This window comes from Pipistrellus hanaki (genome assembly GCF_964339955.1).
Source record: "Pipistrellus hanaki genome assembly, chromosome: 14".
NCBI lineage: Eukaryota > Metazoa > Chordata > Mammalia > Chiroptera > Vespertilionidae > Pipistrellus > Pipistrellus hanaki.
In genome coordinates, this window is record NC_140516.1 from 49,791,796 (window position 1) to 49,801,053 (window position 9,258).

At 51.0% G+C, this 9,258-nt stretch overlaps 1 long non-coding RNA gene across 1 annotated transcript; it reads right to left on the reverse strand.

The window, feature by feature from the left end:
• Positions 1–480: 480 nt before the first annotated feature.
• LOC311632795 lies at positions 481–9,061 on the reverse strand. The gene is made up of 3 exons (XR_014796829.1): positions 9,026–9,061; positions 1,143–1,178; positions 481–1,025 (listed from the first exon to the last, which is right to left on the reverse strand). It is a non-coding gene; the product is annotated as an uncharacterized lncRNA (long non-coding RNA).
• Positions 9,062–9,258: the final 197 nt, after the last annotated feature.

Sequence of the window (9,258 nt, forward strand, 5' to 3'; positions counted from 1 at the left end):
ACGTGACAGCACTGTTCCGAGTATTTTACGTGAATTATGACCTTCAGGATAAGTCTGTGACATACCACCATAGGCACTGTTATCATGCTCACTGCCCATGTCACGGGGAGAATCAGGGCACATGCCTGGGTTAGGATCCCTGGGGGGGGAATGCAGGAGGCAACCAATCAATGATTCTCTCTCATAATTGATGTTTCCATGTCTCTCTCCCTCTCTGAAATCAATAAAAATATTTTTTAAAAAGAATTTTAAAAACCCAAGAAGGTGTATTAGTTATCTACTGCTGCGTAACGTATTACCTCCAAAATTTAGTAGCTGCAAACATGTATTGCTCACCCAGTTTCTGTGGGTCAGGAATTTGGGAGCAGCTTATCGAGGTGGTTTTGGTTCAGTGTTTCACACAGTCAAGATGTCAGCCAGGCCTGCAGTCATCCAAAGGCTTGACCAAGGCAGGGAGACCCGCCCTCCTGGAGATGTCAGTGGGAGGCCTCCACTCCTCCCCATATGGGCCTCCACCAGGCCGCTTGGGTGTCTTCACAGCACGGTGATTGGCTCCCCACCACGGGCAGGATCTGCAACATCTGTTATGTTCTAGCTTGGAAGTCATGCACCATCTGTTCTGTGAATCCCATTAGTCACCCAAGTCAGCATTATTCCCTGTGGGAGGGCGAGTACCTGGGGGAGGTGGTCATAGGTCCTGGAGGTGGGCTGCCACAGAGGCGGACCAGGGCTCAGAAATCCAGAGCAGCGGCCACCCCCCAGGCAGCCCTCCCAGAGGGTACCCGGAGCCACGGCAGCTCTGGGCACAGTAGTGTGGCAGGCGTCCTCAAGTCTTCACTCCTGGTCTCTCCCCTTCACATGACTCAGCCACATCCCTGCTGTCTTCCTGCCAGTTCTTTCCGCGTATCTTACCTCATACTCCTAAAAGCAGAGCCTGAGGCTCAGTCCATCTTTCCCCCAGGGCATCACGGGTCTCATGCTGGCCTCTGGGTTGGCTTTCTGGGATCCACTCTGAGCGCAGACATCTGGGGAGGCAAGGTTCACGTGGTCCAAATACTGATGCTCTCGCACAGGGCTGCAGTCAGCACAGTCTCGCTCAGATGAAATAGGGGCTAGGACAGGGCTCAGGGAGGGTAACCCACCCAACATAGCTGCTGCTCAACAGGCCCTGGGCTGGACTGAGGGGCCACAGGTGGACAGAAGAAAAATGAAGACGAAAATAAGATGACAGTTGGCCTCTCTGTTTAGAAAGACACCCAAAACCAAGTAATGTGTGTCTCTTAAGTCTGTACTAGAAGTATCTGGGCAGATGGGGAGGACACTTTATGGAGACGTCTACCAGGCCGAGAAGGATGAGGCAGGCAGGACCCGGATGAAGAGAAGAGGCAGCGGCATTTCCAGCAGGAAGGAACCTGCTTTGGCTATTATCGCGTGCCCTTTCTTATTCCCTCTTCTGCATCTCTAAAAATCCTTGTTCCTCCTCAGGACCAGCAGAAAAATGGGCAAAAGATAGGCAAAGACAAGGAATTCCAAATGTCTCTTCAGCGCATGAGAAGGTGCTCAGTTATGCTCATCACAATAGGAAAGCAAATGGGAAGTACAAAGGGAATATCCGTTAGCTAAGGGCAGACGTTAGTTAACGCAGTTTGGTTAACTAATTCATGAGCTGTGAATGCTGCCGCTGCAAGGCCATCCTTCTCTGACCCTCTTGGAGAGCAAGTAGGCAAAATATCTCATTTTAAATGACTAGTCCGCCGAGATCGGTTTGGCTCAGTGGATAGAGCTTCGGCCTGTGGACTGAAAGGTCCCAGGTTCGATTCCAGTCAAGGGCATGTACCTTGGTTGCGGGCACATCCCCAGTAGGGGGTGTGCAAGAGGCAGCTGATGGATGATTCTCTCTCATTGATGTTTCTAACTATCTCTCCCCCTCTCTGTAAAAAATAAATAAAATATATTTAAAAAAAATAAAAAATAAAATGCGCTAGTCCGATGACCAACACTTTCACGTCCAAGCATTAACAGATGCACTCTTATATTCGTGCAAAATGTCATGTGCCAAGGCTGTGCATGTGCCATTGTTTGTAACAGCTGAAGAGCAGCTGTGTGTTAATAGGGGCCTGTTAAATGAATGATAGACTCCTATACAGCCACTTATAGAAGAATAAGGAAGGTCTGTACAAACTGATATGGAAAATTTCACCGGGCCATTATTGCTCAGTGTAAAGCAAGCATGTCAAACTCAAAGGGCAATACAGACCAAGTAAACAGGTTTAAGTTGATGTGGGCCACAAAAAATCAAAAGCTTCAATTTTCATAGAAACCTAGGTTTATTTCGATAGAGACTTGCTGAATACAAAAGGCTGAAATAAATGAGTCATCATTAACTTAAAGTAGAACATTTCTAATAAAAATTAATATTTTTTGAACATTAACTTACCAGGCACTGAATAACAAATTAATAAGCGTAATGCAAATAAACCTATTTTTTTTTTTCTTCTTCTCCGAAAGCAAAATATTTCCTGTTGCGCACACCAAACAAGTCAGTTCAAGACTAATGATGTGGCAATCGGCTGCTAAAATATTCTCTGCTCGTGTTAGTGGAGAGAAACGGTGCGCCTGCAAAAAAGACGCTTAAGGGAAATGAATGCAACACAGTTATAGTAACTAGTCATTAGCGAACGTTGTAGTTCATTATTAATAATTACATACAACAGGATATTGTAAAAATTAAGGGGGGGTTGGACACGGAGGACACTGGGTGGAGATGAAGCAGAGATTGAAGTGATGCTCAGCAAACCCGAGAAGCCAGGAGAGAGGCAATGAGTACATTTTCCCTCTCAGTCCTAAGGTACCAACCCTGCAGACGCCCCTATTTCTGTAAACCAACCAGTCTGTGGTACCTGGGTTCAGCAGCCCTGGCAAACCAGTATAATATCCTTTGGTGTCTTTATTTTTTATTTTTATTTTTTAAAATAAAAAATATATTTTATTGATTTTTTTACAGAGAGGAAGGGAGAGGGATAGAGAGTTAGAAACATAGTGAGAGAGAAACATCAATCAGCCACCTCCTGACACGCCCTACTGGGGATGTGCCCACAACCAAGGTACATGCCCTTCACCGGAATGGAACCCGGGGCCCCTCTGTCCGCAGGCCAACACTCTATCCACTGAGCCAAACCAGTCATGGCTGGTGTCTTTTTAATTCTGTATGATGTACCTGTGTCACCAATTGAAACTTTTCCAACACAAATGTCCAATCCTCCTGTAAGCCTTCCCAGATTTGGCAGGCTGGGCCAACTTTACAGACAGAACATTTTATCCCGCAGCAGCTTTACTGGGTTGTTATATAATTTGACTCTTCCCACGGCTCGTTTCTTCACAAAAGGTGCCAGCTTATATACCTTTCCTTCATCATTCCAGTCATAGAGCCGGGCCCTCAGATGTTTGCTGGAGTAAATGAATATGGGTAACACATTTTTCACTCCCTGCCTACATTCCTATCACTATTTGTTGATTTGGGGGCTTGATAAGCTATCAAATGATTTATGTTTAGTCAGAGTGACATGACTAAAACCTGACCTTAAATTTTTGGAGGATAAGTGGGAGGAAAACATACATCATTTAAATACATAATTAAGAATTTCACTTCAAATGAGTTGGGGGTTTAGTACTTTTCAGGGTAGATAATCCTTTAAACAGATTTTTTATTTTTGGCCTGGTGGGGGATGAGCAATCAGGAAAGGCTTCCTCTGAGCTGCTGGTCTGATGAGGGACCAGTGAAAGGATCTGTCAGTCTTGTCCCAAAGGGCAGGCCTGGGATGAGGGAAGTGACGTTTGCACTGGGCACTAAAGATCGATAGGCAGGCTCCTCTGTTTGTTTCCTGAGCTGCCGTAACCAAGCACCACAAACCGGGTGTCTTAAAGCCACGGGGATTTATTGTCTCAAGTGCTGCAGGCCAGACGTTGGCAATCCCTGTGTCAGCGCGTTCTGCTGGGAGACTCTGGGGGAGGGTCCATCCTGCCTCTTCCCTCTTCTGACGTTGGCTTGTTGACACGTCACTCGCACCTCTGCCTCCTCCCTCCCAGGGTGTCCTCCCTCTGTCTGTGACTCCGTGTGCACACTTCCTCTTCTCAGGCGGACACCGGCCACTGGACCAGGGCCTGCTCCAACCCAGTATGACATTACCTGCCAAGTGAGGTCGCATTCTGAGGGTCCGGGTGAATGTAAATTCAACCCATTGCAGCTGCTGAGCTAGAGCTCCCTGAGGCCAGAGAAGCAGCCAAGGGCAAGGGGGTGTTTAGCCTTGTAGTTGAGTAAGGGCCGTGGTTCTACCTGCTGGTCAGCCAGGTGAATGTGAGCAAGTTAACCCACACCGTGAAGCCTGTGTCCCATCTGCACAACGGGCTTATGCCTCCCCGGTTGCTGGGTGAAGTCAATAAGATCAGGTCCTGGCACGCTTAGCCCATTAATTAGCTTTGAACGCGAGAGTCCCCATTTCCATGGCTCCTGGCATGCGTTCAGGGAGGAACGTGGACAGTTAAATAGCAAAACAGGACAGTTTATGATTAAAGGCTGAGGCCGGTACAGGATGTACCCTGCCACGGAGGTCAGAGAGCACAGGACAGCACAGCGGGACTTGAACTTCTCATAATAAACAGATGCAAAGCCAGTGCCATAATCTGAAACGCTGCACCTGAGCACTGCTAATTTCCCCCTCCCCTCCACCAGGGCATGTTTCTCTTCTTCTTTTAAAAAATATGTTTTTATTGATTTTAGAGAGAGGGAAAAGAAGAGGGACATAGAGATAGGAACATCAATCGGCGGCTGCGATCGAACCAGTAACCTCTTGGTTCCTGGGTCAACGCTCAACCCCTGAGCCACATCGGGCGGGCCTCCCTGGTGTGTTTCCAGAGCTTGTCACTGAGACCAGACGTGGCATAACCAAACCAGACCTTTCCTGTCCCCTCTCTGCTCTGCCGCCCACTGCTGAGGCTGCTCTCCCCCCAGCACTGACCACCAGGACGATAGAGGCCTTTGGGCCCATCCCCGTGGACGGCCTCCCACTGTCCGGGCTGCCCAGAGCGGAGTGGTCCGTCTGGAGGGCACTGGCTGGTGAAGCTGTGCGCGGCCGTGTGTGTGGATCTCTGATAGCATCCCAGACACAAACCAAAAGGCCTGGGGCTGCCCAGCGTCTGGCACAGGCCGGGCAGCCTCGGCTACGCTCCTGTGCCAGCTCCGTGCTCCATGGGAAAGGGACTCACCCGCGCAGGCACGGACATCTTTGCAGAGACATTTTCTCTGAGCACTCACCGGGGAGGCTGGGCTTGAGGCCCGGCGGTGACCTGTAAGTCCTCTCTCTGACTCTGAGTCAGCCAGGCCCGGCCACATGGCCGTGGGGGCTGCCTGCCATCTGCCCCGGCGCCGGCGGTGCCGGGTTTCCCAGCTTTGTTCCCGAGCTGGAGCTCCTCAGACGTTCTCCATGGAGACCGGCGAACTGTGCACCCATCCACTCACTGAGTATACTGAGTGAGTGCCCGGTGAATGGCATGGGGTCCAGATCCAGTTGCCTACATTCAGACCCGCCTCTCCCAGTCATGAGCTTTGGGACACCGAGCAAGTTCCTTAGCATTTTAAAAAAAACATAACATTTTATTGATTTTTTTTTTTTTTACTGAGAGGAAGGGAGAGGGATAGAGAGCCAGAAACATCAACCAGCTGCCTCCCACACCCCCCCTACTGGGGATGTGCCTGCAACCAGGCTACATGCCCTTGACGGGAAATCAAACCCGGGACCTTTCAGCCCACAGACCGATGCTCTATCCACTGAGCCACACCAGTCAGGGCTCCTTAGCATTTCTAAACCGTCACTGTTACATCTGTCCGGGGAGAATCATGCTCACACCCAGAAGGCTGCTTGCTGAGGGGACTGGGAAGCAGACTGAGGCACAAGGGAGCTAGCAGGATTTGAGGAAGGAATTCTTTTACAGCAACGCCCTTAAAGGGCGCGCAGGAGGCAGGACTGGGCAGAGGGGGGCGTTGATGGCCACGCAGTCCCAAAGGAAGGAGCAGCCAGCCCCAGAGGGCGCTCTGGAGCTGGGAAAGCGCCGCGGCCCTGTTCTCAGTCGGACCAGAAGGGCAGGCCCTCAGGCCCCTCCCTAGGTCAGTCCCCCATGCAGGTTCCGGGGGTGAGGCCTGGCCAGGGCGTTTTCTGCAGCTGAGCCAGTTCCCCCGGGGCCGCTGGGCCTGGCTTCCCGCAGTGTTTGCAGCGGGTGGGAGAACAGCCCTTCACTGCTGAAAGGGGATCCCAGCCCCACCACCGAGACCCAGGGAGGTAATCCCACAAAGCCCGCAACACAGCACCTGGCACGCAGCGAAGAGTCCCTGAAGGGCAGCTATGACCGCTGCTGCTGCTGTCGTAACTTATTTACCAGGCACCGTGCCAGAGGCTGGCGACACAGTGGCCCAAGATTCTTCTCCCGCCCTGGCCGGTGTGGCTCAGTGGATAGAGCATTGGCCTGGGGATTGAAGGGTCCCAGGTTTGATTCCACATCCCCAGTAGGGGGTGTGCAAGAGGCAGCTAATCAATGTTTCTCTCTCTTTGATGTTTCTAACTATCCCTCTCCCTTCCTCTCTGTAAAAAAATCAATAACATATATTTAAAAAAATGTTCTTCTCCGGTCCTCAAGAAACTCAACCCATAAGCCAATCAGACCATCCAACAAGCAATTGCAAAGCGGTGGACCTGACTGTGGCCCAGGGTTTGTATGGGAGCATCTAGCAGGGGCACAGGACCCAGAGGAGGAAGGTGAGGGGGAGAGGGATGCCGAAGGGGGTGCCTGGAGAGGAAGAGTGAGTCAGCCAAGGCAGGGGAAGGCGCGGGTGGTGGGGGAGGAGGGGAGGAAGCAGTGAACGCAGAGAAGAGAAAGCATGGTGCGTTCATACACCCAGTCCCACCGGCCAGCACCAGGGCACACCAGGGAGCGGGGGAAGGGTCTCCGCACACCGGGCCGAGGAGTGTGGACGTGGACACAGGGCGATAGGAGCCATCTAACCAGGGCAAGGACTGTCCTTTGTACTTGAAAACGGCACTCAGCTGCCGTGTCGGCATGGATTGCACCTGGACGAGGTTAGAAGCTCCTACCAGGCAGGATGAGAGATAAGGTGCCCTGGGTAAGGCCGGTGGCACTGGAGGAGGAGGCGGCAGCACGGTGCCCAGGGACATTGAGGAAGTGGGATCTGCAGCCTGGGTGATGCCTGGATGGTAAGAGAGGAAGGAATATCCTGGGTCATGTTTAGGTTTTTGATCTGGGACAATGAACTCCAGAAGTCCTGGTATCTTAGCCCAAGCGGGCCTGGGACCCCCACATCTCAGTTCACAGGTGGCTGTCTTCCCGCTCTGTCCTCGCATAGTAGAAGGGGTGAGGGAGCTCTCCAGTCTTTCTCTCTTTTTAACAATTTTTATTGATTTCAGAGGGAAGGGAGAGAGAGAGAGAAACATTAATGATGAGAAAAAGTCATTGGTCGGCTGTCTCCTACAGGCCTCACACTAGGGATTAAGCCCACAACCAGGGCATGTGCCCAGACCGGGAATCGAACCGTGACCTCCCGGTACATATCATAGTTCATTCATAGTTCGACACTCAACTACTGAGCCACGCTGGCCAGGCCAGTCTTTTTTTTTTTTTTTTTTTTCTTTCTTTTTTTTTAATGAGGGCATTACTCTCTTGAGGGCTCTGCCCTCATGACCTAATCACCCCCTCAAGACCCTCCTCCAATTAGCATCACATTGAGAGTAAGTGTCAACATGTGCATTTTTGAAGGGACACCCACTGGGGCAGGAGTGTTCTGAGAGGTGGAGTGAAAAAACCATCCAGGACGGACATGCGCTTCCTTATTCGGCATGGCTCCACGGCGTTCTTCCCGCCAGCTCTCCGAGGCCCCGGCCACATGTCAGACAAGCCCACGGGAGCTCCTGGGGAGCAGCCACAGCGACCCCAGAGGAACCTGCTTCCTCCCTGCTGTAGGGGGGGGGGGGGGGCGCGGAGCCCAGCTAAGAATGCCCTCTTTGTTTGAACTGCAGTTACAGTGGAAAGCAAATGAAGCAATGGAAGAAGATAGAAATAAAAATTCACTTTGGAGTCAATCCTTGGTAAACATCAGTATTTCTTGACTCCGGACTCTGGGCTCAGCACTGTGCTGGGCTTTGGAGATAAGGAAGAAAGAGACAGATACTGACCAGGGACTTGGGGGTCCACCTCCTTCTGTGCTAATTCTTCTCATGGTAAATGAGCACACTGCCATTTAGGTTCATACCTCAGTCTCTCGCGTGTTTGGTGACCTGAGCCCGTCCCTTAGTCACCTCTGTGTGTTTACAAAGCTGAGCTTTGGGAGTTCAGAGAAGAGGAGCAGACCTATGGAAGTGGGAACGGTGCCACTGGCAATGCTTGGCAGGCCTCTCCAGCATTTGCTCCAAAAGGGGCGATTTGAGGGCTGAGGTGTTGTCTCTAAGCATCCCAGGGTAGGCTCTGAACTTGAGTTGGAAAAGTGGGCCCAGTCCTAACCGGTGTGGCTCAGTGGATAGAGCCTTGTCCTGTGGACTGAAGGGTCCCAGGTTCAATTCCTGACAAGGGCATGTTCATTGGTTGCGGGCACATCCCCAGTAAGGAGGCAGCTGATGGATGCTTCTCTCATTGATGTTCCTAACCATCTATCCCCCTCTCCCTTCCTCTCTGTAAAAAAACCAATAAAATATATATATTAAAAAAAAAAGAAAGAAAGAAAGAAAAGAAAATTGGGCCCAATGATCAGTCCAAGGCAACTTCTCAAAATGTTGTTTTAGGGAAGGGGACGAGTCTGCATGCCTGAATGTCCTCTGGGGCTCATTCTCTCCCCCGAGAGGAACTGGGTGCTTGGTTGAGGTTACTACAAGCGCAGCCACCACTGAGTCAACGACACAAAATATTTTCATTTCAATAGGTCCTTTCTTCCTACATGTATGTCAGGATTTAAGAGAGCAAAACCAACCTCCGTCACAAAAAAGGCCCAGACCTCCAAAGAGTGTGGTCTTCCTTACAGTTGTTGGCTTCGGTGACAGTTTCTGTGTCTGAGACTCAGGAGCATAAAACTATGCGCCGCTGATGCAATCTCGCATTCTCTCTGGGTTTCCAGAGGCAGGCAGGTGAATTTCCACCCGCACATCCACGCTCTCCCTGGCCTCCTCAGGCAGATCCACATTCCTGAGCCCACAGGGAAAAACA